Genomic DNA, 22,637 nt, shown 5'->3' with positions numbered 1-22,637 from the left:
ACCTTTACATGTACATTATAATTGTATGATTATCGAAATTCAGTCTAAATATATAAATTAAGCACTTTCTTGTATTTAGTGAGAGAACAGAAAACTCTGTATCATTATATATATATATAATGATATATATGGCTGTTTATGTTTATCGACTTTCATTCAATAAAAATGGACCCCAATATTTAAGGACCTCCTTTCTTCATACATATTTTGAGAAACCCAAACTTTGATTACAGTGACTCAAATCTAAAAAAACTAACTCACACAAATAAAAAGGGAAATATGAATTTCTTCTCTGAATGAATATAAGGTCGCATTGAAATAAAATCATTAAATTGATAAACGTATCTTATGTAGTTAGTTGAAGCTCAAGGGTACATAATACACGTTGAGGTAATACGATACGTTACCTTTAAAGGCAAAAAATTATATTGGCATATGAGGGTCAACAAATAGGATTAGCGACTTGCGGGTGAAGGATACATTGACTTAATAATTTATGAGAATAGCTTCAAAAAGCCTTCCGACCCCTAAGTTTAATACGATTTGACGTCTCGTGGCTTCTAAGCTTTGCGAACTATTCCAATTGGAAGAATTCATGTGTAGTCAATTTCATTAGAGCTTCAGTGAAGTTTTAAATATATATGGATAAGTTATAACTAGCAACACAAATGAGACGGAATAAATAATATAAGCGGGGATGTTGCAACGGAAAAAAAACACTAGCAACTGTAAGAGTCGAGTCTCCAGTAAAGGAGGTCGTGCCGGAACTGGACTGCATTATCAAGAAAAAATAACAATTTCAATGTGTCTCGCGACTGAGTTTCAGTCGAGGGCTTTTTGATGTACTTTTAATTCAATTTATTCTAAATGGAAATTCACTTCCATAGTTTGAAAATAAAACATTTTATATATATTTATTTATAAAGTAAATAAATTTATAAAGTTCTAGATATTTTCACAGGAATATACTTCCTTGGAAATTTATATTATAAGAAAATTTACCACTATTTATTATTTATTTATCACAAATTCAAAAACTTATTAAAAAGTATTGGTAACAAATTCATTGAGAGGCTTTATTGCCTTTGTATTGACGAGATGATTAAAAATGAGGATAGAGAAAAAAAATGAAATGTAGGTGCTATCATTTTTATTTCACAAATTGATTCTTGAATCTTTTCAAATATTATTTTCTACTAGATAGAGATCGTTGATTTGTTTTTATTATAAACGTGACGAATGAAATAATGTATTTGACGAATAAAGTAATATTAAGTCTATTAACGTTTGAATAAATGAGTAATGATAAATGAAGAAATTTTTAGAAAGTACTTTTGTTCGTTTAACTTTGAACTGTTATTCTTCCCTTGACAATATCAGGTTCTGCATCGCCCTGGTAATTAAGCTAGGCGCAAATAATTTAACATTTTTAGATTTCCGATGGAAGCATGTAATAATTAAAAATAATGTTAAAATAACATTGCAACATGAAGTTGTCAAAGGGGGTCATATTAAATTGTACACGGCCATAGTGAGCGTTTACATAAAACATCCAATTATTCATCGAAGTAAATCATTTTTGTGGTTCTAATAGTTTTATAGAAATTATCGATCTATTCGGCAATATCCAGTTAAAGAATTTAAGAATATACCTTTTCAATATATCTGGGATAAGGGAGGGTAACGGCGTATATCATAAAAGTGGTTTTTGTGTCCAACATCAAGACACGAACAATTCCAAGGTGTTCATAAATAAGGCGATCTAAAGAAAACATTACAAAATAAATGCACTAGATGATATTAATTCTGATCTCGAAGTCGGAAAGTTATCTACTTGAAGATTGTAACACATTCCCAAGTTTCCAGCCGTTAAAGTAGGAGCTTAGAACGGGCTTCCGTCTGTTAACGTTCCGAAGACTATTACAGGCTATCGACTCGGAATGGATTAAGTATTTGTATATACATACTTATATACTTACATACACCACTTCGTACAACCCTGAGCTCTAATTAGAATGTGAATCTTTATTCAAAATGGAATGAGTATAACGTAAATGTATTTATCTGGAACGTTATCATGAGGGTTATTTATTTTGTAAGAGCACTTCACTTTTATGAGAGGCAATTTTATTGAGATTACAGGATACAGCTTTTGAGGTTCTGGGGGACCGAAAATTTGTCAAGTATTATAATTAGCAGTCCTCGAGGCAATTATTAAATGGATGGAATGGAACTTGTGATGGAATTGGAAACAAAAAATACACATCACTACATGTCAATAGTTACATTATGAAATGTCATTAGTTTTTGTACCAAATCGTTGAAGTATTATTGTCCCATAGTATCTTTAATAGTACTTGGTGGCTAATAGCATTTTTATAAATGAAAACATGACAATGTATTCTGCTCTTCATAAATGCTTTTTTAAATAATTTAATAGTGATATATTTTTTTAATGCAACACTATTTTTAACATTTATTAGGATAAATTGAAAGTTTATTTCCATAGGGGAAATAAAATTTCAATTTACGCGTAAGGAGGTGTTAGAGATAAAACGTACAATAACTCTTTTTTATAGTATTTTATAAGAATACGGTTTAGATATAGACAACATAGAATAGATAACATGGTAGGAAAAAACTTACTTAAGATATTGCAATTTATATATAAAAATAAAATAATAATCCGAGATTCCAATAAAATTCTAGAACATGTCAAAGCAAATTTTTCTCGTTCTTTACTGTTCAGACAAGTCCTCGTTTAACAGGATAAGGAAATATCAATAAAAATATAAATTAAAAGTTATTCTTAAATTTCATGTTTGACTATGCATAGCAGTAAAATTATGCACAGTCGACAACATAAATCAGACGGTACGAACATTTTCGGTCTGTAAAATCCACCGGAGTTGTCAGTGAAATATCTGTACACAGAGAGCTATGCGCTCAGATACTCGCTCGTTCGATACGACGGACATTATTGGACATTATGTTACAAGAGGAATTAAGACCGCATTCCTATTATACAATTTGATTTTTGATACAATGAAAATAGACTGGCTGAATGAATACCAGCGGCTGAGACGGAGCAAGATTGTCTGTTGGGAGAGCACACAGACTGCTACTAATTGTTATCCCGGCACTATAAGATTTAGTCTTATCTCTGAACTATTCTGTACTTGTACTGGAAACGTTTGCTTCCCTTGTGATTATTTTCTAGATATGTAAACCGAAAGGAGCACTTAGTATTCCAATATATCTAAGAACAACATGCGCTATGATATACATTACTGAAAGCAGATCAAACTGTTAGATAGATTTCCTTGGCATTCATTTTCATAAAAAAAAAACAGAACTTCTTGTAAAGAAATACTGTTCAAAGTGTAGCATTAGACAAATAAGAAAAACAACAGCTGGCTAAAACACATGTGAAAGTCTTATTTTGAACTCTAAACAGCAACACTAAAACAAATGGATTGCTAGTATAAGAGTTGGAATGGGAGGATAGAAATTGAATAAAAATTTAATATATAAGAAAAATGTTATTACAGTTTCATAAGTGTGACGTAGCAAGACACGTGAGTTGGAAACTGAGAGGGCGAAATAATATATCAAGAGGTCGAAATCTCCGTTAAGTGTAACGTTAATTTGTCACCATCTCTCACAGAAGTAACTCTATGTACTTGACAGGCTTATTACGGAGCTGGTTCGGGGATTGTTTTGACTATTTATGTAGTGTATTTGATAGGTGTTATATGATACGAATGTACATATGTGTACATTATTATGATTATTATAAGATGATACTCTTAAACAAACAAAGAAATATTTAAACTTGTTTGAACTCAATTTTGTAGAATGTTTTGTTATAAAACAACGAGGCATTCCAAAAATTGTTCCCTTTTAATATTTTGTTTTCCCTTTACAGTTCTAATTTGTTCATAAATTCAGGAAGAAATTGAGTAGACTTTTTTACTTTACTGGAACTGAATTTTATATAAAGAAATGGTCATAAAACGTTCAAGTGACGAAGAAAATCAGAAGAAATCTCGACGGTCATAAATATATATCTCCGTTCTATTTTCTCTCAGGATAAAGAGATTTTATTTGCAATCAAACTGGTCTGGACGTTAATGCGAAATGAGATTACCTCATCGAGTGTTAACTAGCACATTCGTTCACCGATGACCTGTTTCATTGTAATATAATAAAAGATTATGACACAGATGGTAAGAACTGCGAAACCGCAGGCCGCATTACTTTTATAGTCAGGTCGAGTTAAAAGGTCGTCCGAATGCTTTGAACGTAATTTGATAATCACAGTTATAGTACAGATTTGTTATTACAACAAGAGGTCGAGGCACAGGCATTAAATATTTTATTTGTCCTGTTTAACACTTGCCAACACTCTATATCTAAATAGCTCTGACAGTTAATTCATGACTCTGGCGTTTCAAATTATTCAAGTGAATTAACAAGAATCCGCTAATGTTAACTACGAGTATTTATTAACTGACCGATGGAAGATTGTCTTACAATCGTCAAGGCAACAGAGTCAAAACTTTTTACTACTTCAAGTATATCGACTTAAAAAATGTTTTATTTTGTATATTACTATTATGTACATATTTTGCATTTCTGCTTATCTTAAAACTGAACACAGATGTGATACAATATATTTAATTATACTAGTGTTTTCTCGAAGTTCGTATTTAAAAACTCTTTAACTCCGACAACTTTTTAAATTATTAGTAGATATGGAACAAATAACTATTCATGTTTTAATGCAATATTTGGATATTAGATAATATAATGAATGTAATGTGATTATACAGTGACAATAAATAACTAATAAAGATATTTAACATAATATGATCTTTAGAGTTCGTGGAAGGTTTAATCCGTTCGCTATATTCAGCGGTTCTTTGAAATGTTATGAAATATATAAAATTTTGCGATGTCATCACAGCGAAGAGACAATAAAAGAGGCGACAGTTTCATGTTACAATTCTATTAGCCATCATCAATTTAGATCAAAGCGGTGCTACAAAAAACATTTACGCAAGTTTTTCGTTTCAATTTATTCTGTATAATAAATCGATGAGATTAAAGAGACTGAAAAGCTCTTTGGCCGTTTGTATTTCACACTTTTCCATTAGATTTATATTCCTATAAAAACTGTCTTTTAACATTTTCTTAAGTTCAAATTTTAGCAACGCTATCTGTAGATATTCAGATCGTGAATCCGTGCTAAGATGCTCTCAGATGCTTGGCGCCCTCACTACACGTACTACTCGCATAGCTCTTAACGACCGACTACGCAACACAATGGGTGAGGGAGCCACCATCGATCTATCACAGTAAGCCTCGTTAACCTCGAGAGCTCTCAGTTTTAATCGCACTTAACGTTTTAATTTTTCTCTGTTTCTGAATTTGTTGAATGATTTATTGCATCAAATTTTCTGTTTAGGGTTTAAGTATCAAAAAAAATAATTTAACTTCAGAACAAACTCCTTAGTTTGACTTACGATAGTTAAAAGTTGCTGTACGTTTATTGCGTTACAAATAGTTCCAAGTTAAAACCGCAAAAGTTGGAAAAGATTTCCGGCGTTAACCTCTTGAATCTCTTGAGCTGGGAATCTAAAAGTTCCAGATTTAGGTGCGATTTTACGAGATCACATTCACAAGTTTTTGGTCGTCTAAAATTGGCTTAAAGGAGTTATGGTGAGATATTCTATAGTCATAAAAAATGTTTTCAGCAAAATTTTCTAATTTGCTTTTATCCTGCCATGAACTATTTTAGTACAAACATATTAATCTCGATTTTAAAGTCGTGACTTTTTCATTTTATTGAAATTCTAATGATAATAATTCAACGAAACCTCATTGATAAACATGAGCATCTAAGTAAATGTTGTTTTCATATCCACCGTTTATAATATGACATCTGTTACATATAAATCCGAGTATTATAGGAAGCCAATATAGTAAGTTATAAAGCATAGGGACCCATAAGGAACGTCTTGCTTAAAACCATAAACTAGACCCTTATCCACATTAACGAGGCCTTCGTAACTTGATATCTATTACCTTGATGGAGTGATGTCATAGAAACCTGAAATGTCTCGAAAAGTTTCTTTACGAGGCACATTTTAACGATTTTATAAACAGTCATCTGAGAATTTAATTTTCTTCTTATAAAATGGTTTTTTTGTTTAACATTTGTCTGAAGATCGGTGATCGTGATAGTGACAATCGATATAAAAAAAAGGAATGTACACACGATTACATCGTAAGTGAGTTTATTTAAGAAGCTTAAGTTCTATTTCATTTAACTTGATTACTTGACTACATGAAGTAAAACTATAATTTCAAGTAAACAATATTTATTGATGATGACATAATAGAGTGGCCGACAGTGGTCCAGATGCCATCCAAAAAGAAATAACAATTCATCACCCGGTCACAATTGATGACGTCGTCCCGATGTATTCCTTAATCATACTTAATCTTCTGGATAAAACGTCTTCAGTGACATTTGAGAATATCTCATCTCTTATTTTGGTTTTATGGTCCCAGCTCTGTTAAATCTTTTGATACAGTGTGATTTTTTGTGCTTGAAATTTTTTGGAGTGAAACATGATTTTTTATTTATTGTTTTTTCCTCAACCGTTTTGGAAAACCATGATAAGTTTTATACAAATCATTTACTATCCAATATGTAATCAGTAATCTGTCGATCTACAAAATGATTCAAATGAGTTGTAAATATGAATAATGAAGTAACATTCACGTAAATACAAATTGTGAGCTCAAAATCATTGCTAATCATCACAGCCCGTTCTTTAACTGAGTCCTAAATCCAGGTGCACAGGACCAGATGAGAGACCAGTAAGTACTCCATGCTAAGGTGCGATTTGCCGAATATGTGGTACAGTACCAATATTCGCATCGAGGTGAAGTGTCCCAAGTAATTTGACTTTCTCAGCTAAGCTGAAATTTAATAATTATATAAATAATAAATAAACTTTAAGATACATTACATAAATAAAGAGGCTGTATTTTTTGTATTTAGTATGAAAAGTATATATTAAAATAAAATATCCGCACATAGTTATAGTTGTGTACTCGAGATCATGTATTTATAAAATCAAATATTCCGCGACAGTTACGAAATCCTTTTGAGCGGTTCAGTGTAGTTAAGAAGATAATTATTACTTCGGTGTCAAACTTCCTATACTACTTCACATCTCAATATTGTTGTAGGTTGATGATGAATGACTATGCATATGTTCACTCATATGAGTCGTGACTCAGCGACCAGAGTTGAATGGCTTTTCGATACAGTCCTGCCGTTTTCCCACTTTCTCAGGCAAAATTCACACGTCGCTAACCACGTTTACCTCTATAATAGGACCGATTTTTCATAAAACATATGATAATTTAAGTTAATGTGACGTGATACTCTTTTAAATCGATTTTGACACATTAGAAAAACGTGGATACGAACTGTACTAATTAAGACCACGAACTATTGGAACTCTTCTTTGAATAAAATAAGTCAAAAAATAAAGCTATATCGCGTATTTCCTTACAGAGTATTTAAAAGTGAGACTGAAACCAAAAAACAAGACAATAATCCAAAAGCTGCCTCTATTTACATATTAGTTTAATCGAAAAGCCTAAGAACTGTTTTGGTTTAATACGTTTATACTGTAGGATGTGTTGCGAATGCAAACGAGAGTATAATTAATAATGAGTTGTTGGGCCGCTCGACCTTTTATCCATGGGACCATTCAACATTATTGTTTCACATTTCGTATTTATGAATTTAACCCCAAACTAGATTGTTATCAAAAACGTCATAATTTCTGTTATTTGTAATGTAATCTCCCAGGGACAGCAATCCGAGCTGATTTGGAACAAATCCTTATCTGGAATATTGGACTCATTTGGAACATAAATATATTTTATTACGAAAGATATTAAACTATACAAATAATAAGCCCAATATTGGAACATAAAGTGTTTTCTGTCAGATAATAAACAGTTCCGTAATAAATACCAATTATAGGCTTCGTCTAAAAATAAACGGCAGAGCGCACCTTCACTTTTATTTCTGTTATGTAAGAGTGTTGCCTGCGCGTTATGATATAATACATGATTGGTTTTTTACAAAATGTTTAAATATTTTGTTTCGAAGCTTAATCGATTTCAAGTGTAATTCTCAAACTAGCAAGTATATTAACGATCGGAACAATCACGTTACATTCAGCCCAAACCCGCTGGCGGAATCCGTAATGGCGTATCGCTGACCTCTTTATGTGGTCGGCCGAATTGGCCTCTTTGTACTTGGACAGTTATGTTCATGTGACAAATCAAAGGGATCCATATCAAAAGGACAGATTAGTCGATTTTGTTTTAGGGGAAACTTTGAACAAAATGATCTTTTTAAATGTTTGGGGCAAAATGTGCCAATCAAGTTAAATGCAATCTGTTCACGAAAAGGAACGATTTTGTGAATTCTAATAATATCACATAAAACAACATAAGAAACATTTTATTTAGAAATATATAATTTATTATGTATTATAAAAGTAAAAATATAAATAAATAACTTGCTTTACTTTAAAAGTGAGATCAATGTAAGGACACTATGAATACAACAGAAGAAGCGTCTATTTTATCACATTCACCTTTTGTGATCTCATAAACATTATTCAAAGCATTTGTAAATAAATATATCCATATATCCTTATTTTTAATAAATCTCACATAATATTATCTATATCCATAAAAACTTTAATGAATTTCAGAGATATACATTGCAGATGATCTAAATCAGTTTTTAAGTTATATCTTTTTCAATTCCGGTTACTAAAGGTCGCCCTCGCACCATAATGCTCAGTTAAGGTGAAAAATTCAAATCCTCCGTCATGTTTTCCTCGTGATAAGTTGCGCTCCAGTACGCATTATGGGTCCTTCTAATGACGCGTTTTGGAATATATTTTTGCAAAGTAATATGAAGGGTAGGGAAGACCCCGGGGACCATTGCTTATACGAAAATATTTCATGCTGGCTTGTCAAGAATATGTGAGAATTTATTTTTTGTATATTTTGTAAATGTTTATATTTTATCATCATGTATAAAGCTTTATTTCGCCTACAGGTAAACAGCGGAAAAAAAACGGTTTTTTGTTCCCAGTTTAAAATGGAAAATTTATTAACAAACAAAATTGTACAAAACAATATATTAACCGAAATATAATTTTTCAAAACCTCAAGTCTATTTATTCTATCTGTTGTGAAAAGATTTATTACGTATTGTTAAAAGCTGTTTACTGACGTAGATATGAGGATCAAGTAAATAACAAAGAATAAAGGAAAGAAAAATATAAGACAACCAACATACGATGGCATTTAGTTATATCTGCGTGTCTGTGAAATGGAAATGCTTATCTCAATGTACCTTATACCGAAATGTTTTATTACACTACGAACTATGCGTGCTTTGTATATCTGGATCGTTTTCATTGTTCTTCGTTCCGTATCTCTTTTTTGAACAACGGCAAACTTCGCTGTACCGAGGTACTATTATTCATTTAGACCACGTACTTAGAGCCGTATGAAGAAAAGAATGAACGAAACAAATTATCTCTAACACCGTACATTACAGTTATAAGTGGGACATTCACTTACGTGAAATATAGAAAAGAAATGCCTATCATAATGTAGGAGGGTGTAAAGCAAGATGGCCGCATCTGTCAGGCGGACGATATAAATTGCTATCGTTTAGTCCTAACACTTACAAAGGAATAAAAAGCGGACTGACAAGAGATCCCATATGTCAAGTTTATCTTCTTATACTTCGTCATTGATTTAATTCATTGTGTTATAAAAACTTACCAAAGTAATTTAGTATTCATTCCTATTACACACACATACACACATTGAACCAATACCTAAGATAAATTTTATGTATTTTCTTATCGTCGAACTTTTTCATCTTCACGGTAACTATCATATCGGCCTGATAATTTTATTCAGTATACTACTTCACGAAATACAAAAACCTATGCCTGTTACTAAGGTATATAATTTGCGAAAACGTCGAAATCCTATATTTCTACGCTTCAAGTTTCTTTTTTCACAAAACCAGCGCATAGCGTTAATAAATAACGACATGTACTGTTTTTATGATTAAGTTTCACAACAATATATTTCCTGTAAAATTTAACGAGATCCAACACAACATGTAATATGAAGCCAATCGTTGTAATATTAAAGAGAGATCGTACAGAAAATTTTCCTTCCACTTCTATGTACATAATGTAAATACGTTATAAGGACAAAGTTGATATTTCTCAAACAATATGTTACAAACGAACTCGCCGATAACCTTTGATTATTCCTCTCACGAAGTCATTTACACTGTTTCACTTCCTTCAGCAAATATCGTATCTTTCCTAACATGGTTTTGATGCGGTTAGCATTTACATTTATTTCTCTAAAAGGTTTTTAATAATTTTTGATAGAATAGGAACTGAGACCAAACTCGCCTTATTATTTTATAATAACAAAGGAAACAATTATTGAAGATTTCGAACGAATTATCCGCCTTTTAATTACAATCTGAGTCAAAAAATCACAGTAAATTATTAGAATTTTAATGAGTTTTATTTCGATGAAGTGCGACTTCATCTCGCCATTGACACGAAAAATCCTACCTTTAAATATTTTCGGAGCGAAAATTAAATTAAATCTTTTTCTTATTTAACTTTTGTCCTCCGGCGATTTACCTTTTTCCTCGTGCCAAAGGAAAGTCGAAAGCCCTTGAGCTCATTCTTTCTTTAAGCTCATTTATGTGGACCTCTCTTTGGGGTACTTCAAGGGTCTTCAGTGTCTGACAGTTATCTATACATCATGATCAATAGGATGTAAAAGACTTCTTTGTGTTACAAAGTTTCTTAATACACATTTATGATCAATTTGAATATTTTCTGAAATAACTGGGACTCACAAGAGTACATATAATGTTAATGAATCCAATAAACACTGTTTTTACAGTTTTATGAAAAAGTTCACTTTTAATGTTTTGTCACGAATATCCTTACATAGTAACAAGATGGTGTGAATTTCTTGGTGTATATATATGTATCGTCTCACAAGACAACAGGTCAGTCTTCCTATCCCGGACAAAAAATGGTATTGTAAATAACGGTCAAGTGAACAAAATATTGACAATAACGAAATTATTTATTTATTAATGATGAAATAATTTGTTTTCTTTAATATTTTTCATAATGTTATAAATTAATTATGTTCTGAAATCATTTTTGCAGAAAAATTTCTATTCTGAAATTTATTTAGCTTTTTTCTCTCAAAGGTAGAAAGAAATTACACAATAATTTGTTTTATTTTTGCCAAACTTTGTTTCAATTGGACTGAATAAATATTTTATTGCTCCACGATAACCTGCTATTTACTTTTTTATTATTACTTAATTATATATATTTACCAAATCTAATTTACATTTTATTTATCATATTTTGATGGTATTTTGACAGCCTCTGCTCCGTCAGTGTACAATAAATACAAATTATTTAACCCAATACATTCCTACAAGTTTGTAACAATTTTCAAAATAAGTAGCGTACAGTCAGTTAGTTATATATTATAGTACCGTCGCCGATATGAAGCCTCAGTTAGCTGTCACTAGTTAATTAAGATACCAGGAGCCAATTATTAACTATCAGAATGATAACGTCTGGCGCTTGTTGTCATTGTTGGTCGCTAGGTGATCTTAATATGTATGAACTCCGTAAGTCTTTCAAGCTATCTGTGAAGTCTCTTATTTTATAATAATTCTATTCAATATGCAATATTAAATCAACAGTTATCTTCCGGCTTGCAGGCGATGAGACATGAATTAATGAAGCAAGCAGACGTTGTTTGTGAACGGGCACGTTGCTCGAGGCCCTTCAAAACGCGCTTCTGTCAATTGTCGTGTTCTCATACATGTAATTTTAAGAGGAAATATTTTATCATACATTAAATTCCATTAAATCTTCGTTCATATCTAATTTGTTAAATTCATATCAATAATCACATTGGGAATTGTGACACTTCGTAATCTTTATTCCCAAATCAACAGACGAGACGTGAATTTATTACAAAGCTGTTTCATAATAAAAAACAACTGAAATAAAAATGTAAAAGTATATTTCTTCACTTTATCTTAAAATTGAATTTCCAGTATATTGAGTTAGTATTCTGGTGATTTATTATTTTATATGCTAGTTGGATTCGTAAAACTTGGTCAAAGGTTTTTTTATTTTTATGTAAAAAAGCGTGTTTGTCATTCGTAGATTATGTTTTGAAAATGATACAATAAAACTTACACTTTCAGATAGTGTTCTGTAAAAACGTCGTGTAATGAACCAAATTGCTGAATTAATTTCTGCTATAACTTCGAGTAATAGAAAAGTTCCGCGGTGGTTCCGTTAATGAAAATGCTGTTTAATTGATCTTGTCTGGAAAGTGAGTTCCAGGCACATTATCGACGACTTGGAGCACGAGACGTCTTTCCTGCGTATTCCATTAATAATATCCGTTTAGTCGAAATTCATCTTTTAACTTGAAGCTAATGTTATCAAGTTGTCAAATTTTATAACAGGTGTAAAATATATTATAATTCTTATTATTATATGTTATTTTACATGAATCTATGCTTTTAAACATAAATGTTAGTATTTTACTCGTATTTTGCAACTTCTCCTAAACTCTCTTTTATTAATTTTCAGTCATTTTGGTATTCTTAGTATTATTATGGATAACACGAAAAATGCGACATCCCGGCTAACTTAAATATGACTAGCGTGTTTCACGAGAAATATTATTTTGCAGAGAATTCACACAACACTCGATGTAAGCTATATGAAGTCACATTGGCTGCACATGTAAATATGATGAAAAAGTGTACGTAATAAGATTTACTTAATTAAAACAATAATTTAAAAGCTAAAATGCATTGTTTTTAATCTTTTAATTATAACTTTAAAAATTCTGAAAATAAAATGCTTTACTTGTTCATACTTCGGATTATTAGGAAATGTCCTTAAAATGGTCATAACATATTTATTTAAATTCGTTTAGAAAATATATTACTCTGGATAACTAGCAAACGAATTTTTAAATTATGCTTAGTCACGTCTTATTCTTCGACCTGGTCTTCACTAGTCCCAAACAGTCTATTGAGAATGCATAGTTATTTATATAATTACAAAAGAGACACTCATATATAAATCTTACTTATACTTATTTATTTAAAATATGCGCGAAGGACACCAGTTGACTGGGAGTATTAATATGATTTAATATCTGTTGCTCCGCTAATAAAACTATGATACGAGCAAACAAAAAAAACAGTTAGCACGTGTTACAATAAAGAGACGAACGTATACCTATAATGAGACTGGATGTAATAAAGCAGTATAAATTTGCTTTACTTCGTTAAAAATGACATACTTAACGAGAGCGATAAAAGGGGGCTAAGGAACACAAAACAATCATATTTAATATTTAATAGGGAACAACCTATTTTAAATATGTGGGGAAGGGCAAAACGTCCACAAAACATTGTGATATAAATTATTCAGAAGAGGTGCGGAACAAGTGTCGTGTGATATTTGTAACGAAAACATTGACATAAAATGATATTACATATATCCAGTTTCACGTTACTCGTAATTCTACAACTCAGAAGCGAATATCAAAATAGAAACGTACGTAATACGAACAGAACACAATAAATAACAATCAAAGACCATTTTCTTAAATTAACGAAAACCCTTTGCAATTATAGTCCTTGTTGACGTTGATACTGACACACTTGAGGTAGTTAAATAAAATGTCTTATATCGTTTAGTAAAAGAGCTGATAGTTTAATACTTCTGCATTAACATTAATCACATAGATTTGAGTACATAACACAAAAGAGGCTCGTTAAAAAAAACGTCGAAATCGGTCAATCTGTTTGAGAGCTGCGATGAAACAGACATACACACAAGCACAGGCAGAGACATCGATGTCAATCTTAAAACCTTTTTTTTTGCATCGGAAGTTAAAAATAAAAACAATCATAAGTAACTATAACATTAGACAACAGAGATAAGGAAAGTGTAATACGCCGTCCAATCAATATCGTCAAAAAGTAATACATTTTATTGGATCCGTAATCGAATGAGGGTAACATTTGAAAACTTTTTCCGTGTAACATGATGGTTCGTCTAATGAAATTTACCGCATCGATGCGTGGAATATGTATAAAGTCTGTTCCAGCGCCGACGAGGGCACGCGGCATTATGTAAGCGTATAGCAGGACCGACCGGCGCGATCAACTCTTACCTTATTATTTACTTTAAGCTGACACGAAACAACAAATTCCATTCAACTCTCAGAATGACATCCTTCCTCTCGGATGATCTGAGCGTCAGTGGATAGTCACCCTAATAATTTCGACGTTCTGCGTTAAATAGAGCGATAAATCGGAATTCCGACGTATTAGAATTATTTGTTGGAACTTCCTTATAAAGAATTTCTTTTTTTGAACGTTGATTTATATTTCGCTTCTTTGTGATATTTCACTAAATACATTTCAATAACAAAAGTATAATACGTCTATTTATGTTTAAACAAATAAAATATTATTTCTGAAAATGCTCAAATTACTAACAGTATTGATGGCTAGTAGGAACGAGTGCGATACTTGTTACACGTAAATACACAGAATTTCACTAAAGCATATGAAAATAATGCAAAGCTTGTCACTTGTCTATTGTATTATGTCAAAGCGAAGTCTCAAAGCGAATTTTTAGATCTTTTCCCACTTTGAGGTAGAGTGCTTTGAATATTTCGCAGTCATTGCGGTTACAGGTGCCCTTCGGAACAAAGTTTTGAGCACGAACTGGTGTGTCGCTTAAACTTCCCTTGGGCGTCGAAATGGCTTCCGTGCTGAACTTTTTTGCTTATCTTAATCTAACTTTCCCTTTCTCCTTATCTTTATTGCTTAGTGAAAATAAATTAAGCCGTGCGGACTCATTTTCATTCTTTTAAACCACAAGATGGCTATCGTACGTATGTGTTTGTTATCAATGCTAATAAACATAACATTCTCCACTAGCTGTGCTCATGTCACAGACACTGAAATGCCTTACATTACGTCATATACTCAAGCTCAACTGAAGCAACTTCATTCATCTCTTACTTTAGAGTATCTTGAATATCTCATGCAATAAATACAGCTCACTGTTCTTTCATCTCTTTATATAATTATGTTGTGATATAGATTATGTGTAATCTTTTTATTAAAAATAAATAAATCTTACCGTTTTAAGGTTTAAAAAAATCCAATATTATAATTTGTATTCGTCGAAACATATTCTGTGTAGAAATAATTTTAAAATTTTTAAAATCGATTCGGTTTACAAAAGATCGCTTATGAAGACGACTTGAAAAACTCATTGAATTGAGTGCCGATGCTATTTCTTGCAGCACAGAGCGCCTAATAATGTATTAATTTATTTAGGGCGTCCGTCTTTTAATTATGACATAGTCAATAGAATATTTATCTAAGCCCTTTCATTAAAAACAAAAATTCAATTTTGACAGGGAACCCTAAGACTTGAGAAGCTTTATCGAAGTATGACAGGCGTCTTAGTTTGGAAGTTTGAAATTATTTGAGCCTTAATGCGGCTGAAATAAGCAAGCGTTCGACGACATTATTGAACGGAATTTATGATGAGAATATTAAATGAATCGAATATAACTTAAAATTTGACATTAGCTTATGAATATTGAATTTGTTTGGAGTTGATCCGTCGGAAAAAGTTAATTTAAATGAAGCAGCCAATCAAAAGATTACGGAAAAGTTTTAATTACAATCAAATCATTACTTTTAAAAAATGTTTAAAGTTTTTATGAATATTTTGGGATGAGCCGTGTTCAAGTGAATATTAAATACACTTTAATGAAACTTGAACGAAACGATCAAAATAATAAACAAATAAGATGGAACCTCAAAATCCTTATGTTTTTTAGCTGAAAATTTGGTCAAGGCTTTTAAAGTATTTGATCCATTATAATTTAAACATTGTCACCCTCAACCTTAGCCAACCTTCCCACCCAGTGACCTTCGCCCCTGTTTAAGGATTCAGTGACGTTTAAACGGCTACAAGAATTATATTATTATATAATTTCTTCTCAAAATGTTTTTTTCCTATAAATTTAACTTTAATAATATGAGGGATATTCAAGAATTAGAATGAATCGATACCAGAACGTATAGGCGGAGTAGTCATATTATGTATATTAAATAGAAACGAGCATCACCTGGTCGGTAACATTGTATGTACAAAGCATAACACTAAACCTCTTCTCCATCATTAAAGCAACACGGCATCGTTTGTACGAACTAAGAGGATTCTACATACCGCTGCTGTCTTAAGGAGCCATCTCATAGCTTTAGCCAATGGCTACTAGTTTTATTACTTAAGGCAGGATGCCGTAGTTTTACTATAATTGGCTGGTTGCGACCAACACCTGCACCTTTTTGGTAATTCCATTTGCGTTATTTCATTTCGTGATAAAATACAAAGAAATGTAATAAATGTTATATAAAGAAACGAATTCGTGATGGAATCGTTAAACAAACTTTGATAGCATTAAATACAATGTTTACTATTGGTTTTTGATAAACACGCGATCGGATAATGTATTGTGATGAAAGAGGAACGGATTTCTATCAGAAATAAAAAACAGTTTCACCGACAACAAAAAGGTTCGGTTTCACCAATAATTCAAAAAAAGTGTACAATAACTATCTCTGAACAATTCACACGTTTAATAAATCAAGGAACATAATGGGTTTATTAAAAAATTTAATATAGACATTGCAGAATATGAATATTTTACAAAATACTATCTTTTACGATACGATGATCCTAAATGTTTTACATCGTGTTAATTAGATAACATATTTTCTATATTACTGTGTAATTAACTTAAGATAAACTTAATTTTTCGTTTAAACTCCAAACAACTGTTATATCTTTAGCGAAGTCACGGTATTCTACAAATTATGAGTTTGAAACTAAAAGTTTGACAGATTCCAAAACTTCAGTATAAAACTACACTTTATTAATAAATTTACTTGAATTTTTAATTTTAATTGTTATTGGAAGAAACTAAATTAACGTCTATCAATGACAAACTTTAATTAAGGTTAATAAGATAAAATATAAATTCCATCGCGATGAAGCCGGCCAGTGAGGAAGGAGGCTTGAAGCCAAGGGAGGTAATCTTCGCAACTATGCATGACAAAAAAAAAATCAAGAATATAAGAAGTCAATTTCAGAAAGCACTGTTGCATTTTTAAATAACGTCAAAGGATCTTGTACATAATGTGACGTGAGGAATACTGGAAAGGTTTCAGCACAAATTTAGCAAAAGGTGATCAGTGAAAGAAGTAGTTAGAGAAACAAATAACAATCACGTGACTCTGTGGAACGTTTTCAAAAATAAAAAGACCAAGGATCCAGAATAAAACCAAACTATATTTTTCTAAAATAAATAAATAAATATAAAATTTATTTTTAGATCTGTAAATATTTGAAGGACGCACGGACGGACCGATGGAGCAAACAACGAAATGAGACTCAGTACGTATTGGAAATATGGAGAGCGAGCTCATTCCGAGCTGGCAGTTGTATTAGCTTTGCTTTTGAAAATACTTGTATTTTTGGAAATATTTTTTTTTATAAATTTTTAGATAATGATACAAAAAGCTGTCTTGACTAAAAGTGATGATCGTTTAAAAAGAGAGATGTGGGAAAGGAATTTAATAATATTAATTTCTTACTTACATAAATTGTATTTAGTCTTTGTGATTGAGGTAGATGATGCCATTTTAACAAAAGAATTATAAATGTTTTTTTTACTTTGCTTTGTAAAATATCAGAAAACTTACCTTATTTTTATTTAAATTAAATTAAAAAGAATAAAAACCCTAAAATGTTAACTTGTCCAAAGAAATTGAATATGTCCTCTACGTATTTAAAGAAACCATTTCAAATTATTCGTATTGTTAAACTTTCCCAAAATAAAATCATAATCCCGGAAGAAACATTTTGGCCTAGTTCACTGTTTGCGTATGCGACAAATAATGTGGCCTGGTGTGGTCTGCACAGTGGAGCAATGTTCTAGGTAAAACTAAACAATAGTAGTTCTAAGCCTCTTATCTCACAGACCGTTTCATGATTACTGCTGTATTTTATAAGTTTCGTGCTCATATTTTCTGACTTTTTACTTTTTTATATTAATGGCATATTATTAAAATAAAAGCAATGTGCTTTTAATTTTTTTATATAAAGATGAATTTTAAATAAATGTTGAGATAACATTAATATATTTTCATAATAATCAACATTTTTCAGCCGTTTCAGTTCACTGGTATACAGTTATGTATTTTACACAGCATCAAGTAATTAATTACGTGGCCGCTTGAACGTCAAAAGCATAATATTATTTATAACTTTTTTCAATAGAGTTCACAATGGAACAATGAAATAATTACATGGTCCTTTCTGATCAATATTTTCTATATTCATCATTCATTTATTCAACAACGGTTTCGTATTTTAAAAAGTAAATTGCTTTAAAAAATAATGAGGCCAAAAACCCCATTCTATTGGAACTAAAACTATCTTCTGAATAAATATGTTTTATTAGGCCGAAAGTAATCAGCGGAATCTTCTCAGTGGAACTATCGACTTGTTGGGTCGAAATATTTATATTTTCTAATATTTATATCTACAAACGTTTCCTGATTTGGAAATGCAAAAGAAGCTCTTTGGTTTTCTGTACGATATGTCGCCACATTATAATAAAGCTTTATAAATAAATTTCACTTACAAAGTAAGGCTTATGTAGTTAAAACATTTACGGGGAGGTTCGTTGTGTTTTGTGTCAACTGTAGATGATGCCAGAAATCGTTTTTGATAATGAGCGGTGTTGCGAACAGACGAGATGCTACTGCATGTTACTATCACGCGAATGTTTCATTGTATAATTCATTAATTAAAACATGTTGAATATATAAAAACATATTTAATGATCCAAATAAGCATATAGTGCTGTTTGTCATATATACGAGTACATTTGACCTAATTCATTTAATTAATAGGTGTCGAAATATTGTTCGACAGACGAATGAAATTATTACTAAAAATAATTTCAGTTCATCTCTACAGATGTAGATGTCATTTTATAATTTTATTTTACCCTATGTATCCTACATTAAGACAAAGTAAAAAATTATAAAACACCATATTTTAGCACACAAAATGTATTTAAGTACTTATCATAAAAGCTCTCATTGTATGAATTCTAAAACTGAAACTTGCAAAAGTAGATATGCATATTAGTTTAGCCGTGGAATTATTTGCGCAGTCTCCGCTCCTACCGCTCTCGTTATTACGGAAAAAGGGAAATATATATGAAATTTAGAATTACGTCAATGCAGTGGTAATGCTAATGTGCCAAATGAATTATTAAATGTGATATGACTTCACAATTTATTTATATATACATAAAAAAACATGGGTTATGTTTTTTCGCCTTGTCGACCCATGACTCACACATTAATGTATAAATTATATAGCCATGTTATAAAGACAGATGTAACAACCTTTTTTCGATGGCCGTTCTGAAAGTAATGAATGAAACATATCCAATTATCCAAATTAATTTCTGTGCCAAAATAAAATTGCTTGTATATTCTCGGGACTTTGATGAGCGATCCTATGTAGATTAGGGTCTGAAGGACGCTATCGCAGGGTCCAGTAATGTGGGTACCTGCGGTAAGGGACCGATATCTATTCAGTGTCACAAACATAGCGTATATCAGTATTATATTAAAAATAGAATTTCGGGTTTGACACTCTTCATATTAAACATGATGCTATTGAATTTATTTGCAAGATATATTTTGCAATATCTTTAACAGTCGGATTCACGTTTTCTTTATCATGAAAATGCACATGAGATGTGAAGGTCAAAGTCATTGTCAGTGCTATAATATGTAATGATTATCGAGAAATACAAAGGAATATCTACTATATATAAAGACAGCGATCGATTCATCTGATCCAAAGTTATCAAAGCTGCAGGACCAGGTGTGCTGCAGCCTCTATTGGTATTAAAAGGAGATGAATGATGTAGAGCTTCCGAATCCATTAGTCATAGACGCAACGCAGATGCAATAGCGATTTCATGTTGACCTTCTGTGTGAGGACAGTACTACACTCGGTCTTATTTAGATAACAGATTAGTATTCATAAGTTACCATGGAAGAGTTGATTCTATAGGGGACGAATAAATGAAATGAGGATTTTAATTCAGTAGTATCTGTTGTACTTGTACTACTACTTGTATCTCCAGAGCTTGTGAATAAATAATCGAGTCTTAGTCTCGATCATTTGCTCTCTCAACCGAAGATCTTATCCGTAACAGATGCGCTATTCCCAATAACTATTTAATACAGGACTTAGTGGGGATACCTGTAACTCAATGATAATGCTATTGTACATAAATTATGTGTGAGAATAATTAATAGCCACATATGATCCGCTATTTGTTCCATTATATCCGGATTTATATATTTACAAAGATAGATGTCATAAAAAAATATTTTTTACTAGTATACAATATACTTAAAGTCATAAGCATATTTTTGGGATGTATTTGTCTGCACATATATTACTCATTTACCTAGCACAACTCATTGATTTGTTGCTTAACCAGTTAAAGTATCAAACGGAAGAAGATGTGTAAACCTTTCTTTTACTACTAATAAGACAAAGGAAAGTAGAACTAATTGAGGTAAAATATAAATTAAAGCTATATAAGATTTCAGCAAATTTACCGTTTGTTTTTTTTTAACACGCATGGCACTGAACAAACGAAAATAGAAAACAAATTTATTTTATATGTTAACTTATAGATTATAGCACGTTGCACTTTGTTCTGTCCACTCAAAGTCACTTTATGAAATATTAGCGTCCAAAGATTTGAGTGGAGTCTCTCTGCCGGTGACGCGGGTCGCCATTTGTCTTCGACTACACAAACGCCTACTCCCCACTTTTGTTAAGAGTCTGTTTATAACAAAGACTATATTTAACATCATAAGACAATTCACGCCTTCTATTATATCTCTCTTTATACAATTTTTAATTTACAACTTTTTTCTATCATTTTCTTCATTTTAAACGGCTGAAGAAATAATTTTTGTTAATTAAATAGGTATATGTGTAATTGAGTAATTAGTTTCATTATTTTACCAATTTAAAGTAATTAAGGAGACGATTGAAGAACTGGTCGGGTACTTTAAAATAAGTCCATGACAGTTTTTTTCTGAGTCTGGGTCAATACATCCCGGTAGCAAGTACAATTTTACAATTTGCAGTTAAATCGAATGCATTCTAAACCTCTTTGTTGTTGACTTAAGGAACTTTTGTACTCTAAGGTCTATCTATCTATCTCTGTGTAACTTTAGTTCTTACGACAAAACATATATCATGTTATATTTTATTGCAGCTGCAACATGCGTATAAAAGATAACAATGGTTGAGAGGAAAACCGTTAACGAGGCTGAATAAAAAGAACATTATTACAAACAAGCCGGATTCGATAAAATTCGAATGTTTTTAATCATGCTCTTCCTGAAAACTGAATTCATTTTCTAAATGTTTTTCGACCCTCATTAAACACTTTATTACAAATCTAAATTATATGTAATGGTTAACCTCATATTTTAACAACAATGTTTCTAGATTTCTTCAATTCAAAAAGCTGTCCTGCATTATGTTATACTTCAGATAATATGTAATATGTAGGCTCCACAGTATTTTGTACGTTGAATTAAACATCGAAAAATATGGCATGATTGACGGTAATTTAAGAACTTTGTATCGAATTATCAAAAGCAAAAGATTTTTGGAAACGAGCTATAAAATGACTTGTGAAAATTTTATAAAAACTGAATTTATTAGCATTTAATAAAGGTAAAAATATTGTGTTTCGTTGTGGTTTTCATAATTTACATTTCGTGATTAGGGTATTTTTCGCAAGCTGGTATCAACAAACTTCATCAAAGATTAGCGAACAACGCTATGTGACACCTGTATCCCGCTCTGTCGCCTTTAGTGACAAGAATTCTACATTAATTCTGCTAATAAATACGACGATAAAATTTTCATTTATTAGTTTGCGTCAAAACCTTCAGATAAGAGGAAAAATCCTAGCAAGTAACAATCTCCCTATAAGTTACGTAAGAAATGCTTTCACAAATTAAATGGTATTTTCGTAAAAGCTTTCTTCGTGCACCCACAATACATTGTCACCCATAATACGTTGACTTGTTTTATTTACAGGTTCTGTGACTTTTATCCATAAAACAAAAGCCATTGCATGGCGCAGTGTGATTTTGTTTACTTCTACTTTCCAAAGCATCGATTTATTATGCATGAAATTGGATTTGGTCAAATTTGTTTTAACCGCATGGAAGTCTGTTTTTTTTTGTT

The 22,637-nt window shown here is 31.3% G+C and overlaps 1 protein-coding gene and 1 long non-coding RNA gene across 3 annotated transcripts in view; both read left to right on the top strand.

Moving 5' to 3' along the window:
- Positions 1–22,637, top strand: part of LOC116779599 (neuroligin-4, X-linked-like) — a 67,345-nt gene that overhangs the window by 22,557 nt on the left and 22,151 nt on the right. The window lies entirely within an intron of this gene.
- On the top strand, positions 12,225–13,062 carry LOC133319184 (uncharacterized). Its single transcript, XR_009752865.1, has 3 exons — positions 12,225–12,325; positions 12,410–12,676; positions 12,907–13,062. It is a non-coding gene; the product is annotated as an uncharacterized LOC133319184 (long non-coding RNA).

The sequence above is a fragment of the Danaus plexippus genome, chromosome 2 (assembly GCF_018135715.1).
Source record: "Danaus plexippus chromosome 2, MEX_DaPlex, whole genome shotgun sequence".
In the NCBI taxonomy this organism is placed as follows: Eukaryota; Metazoa; Arthropoda; class Insecta; order Lepidoptera; family Nymphalidae; genus Danaus; species Danaus plexippus.
The sequence above is the reverse complement of the archived record's forward strand: the minus strand, read 5'-3'. Positions and strand labels throughout refer to the sequence as shown.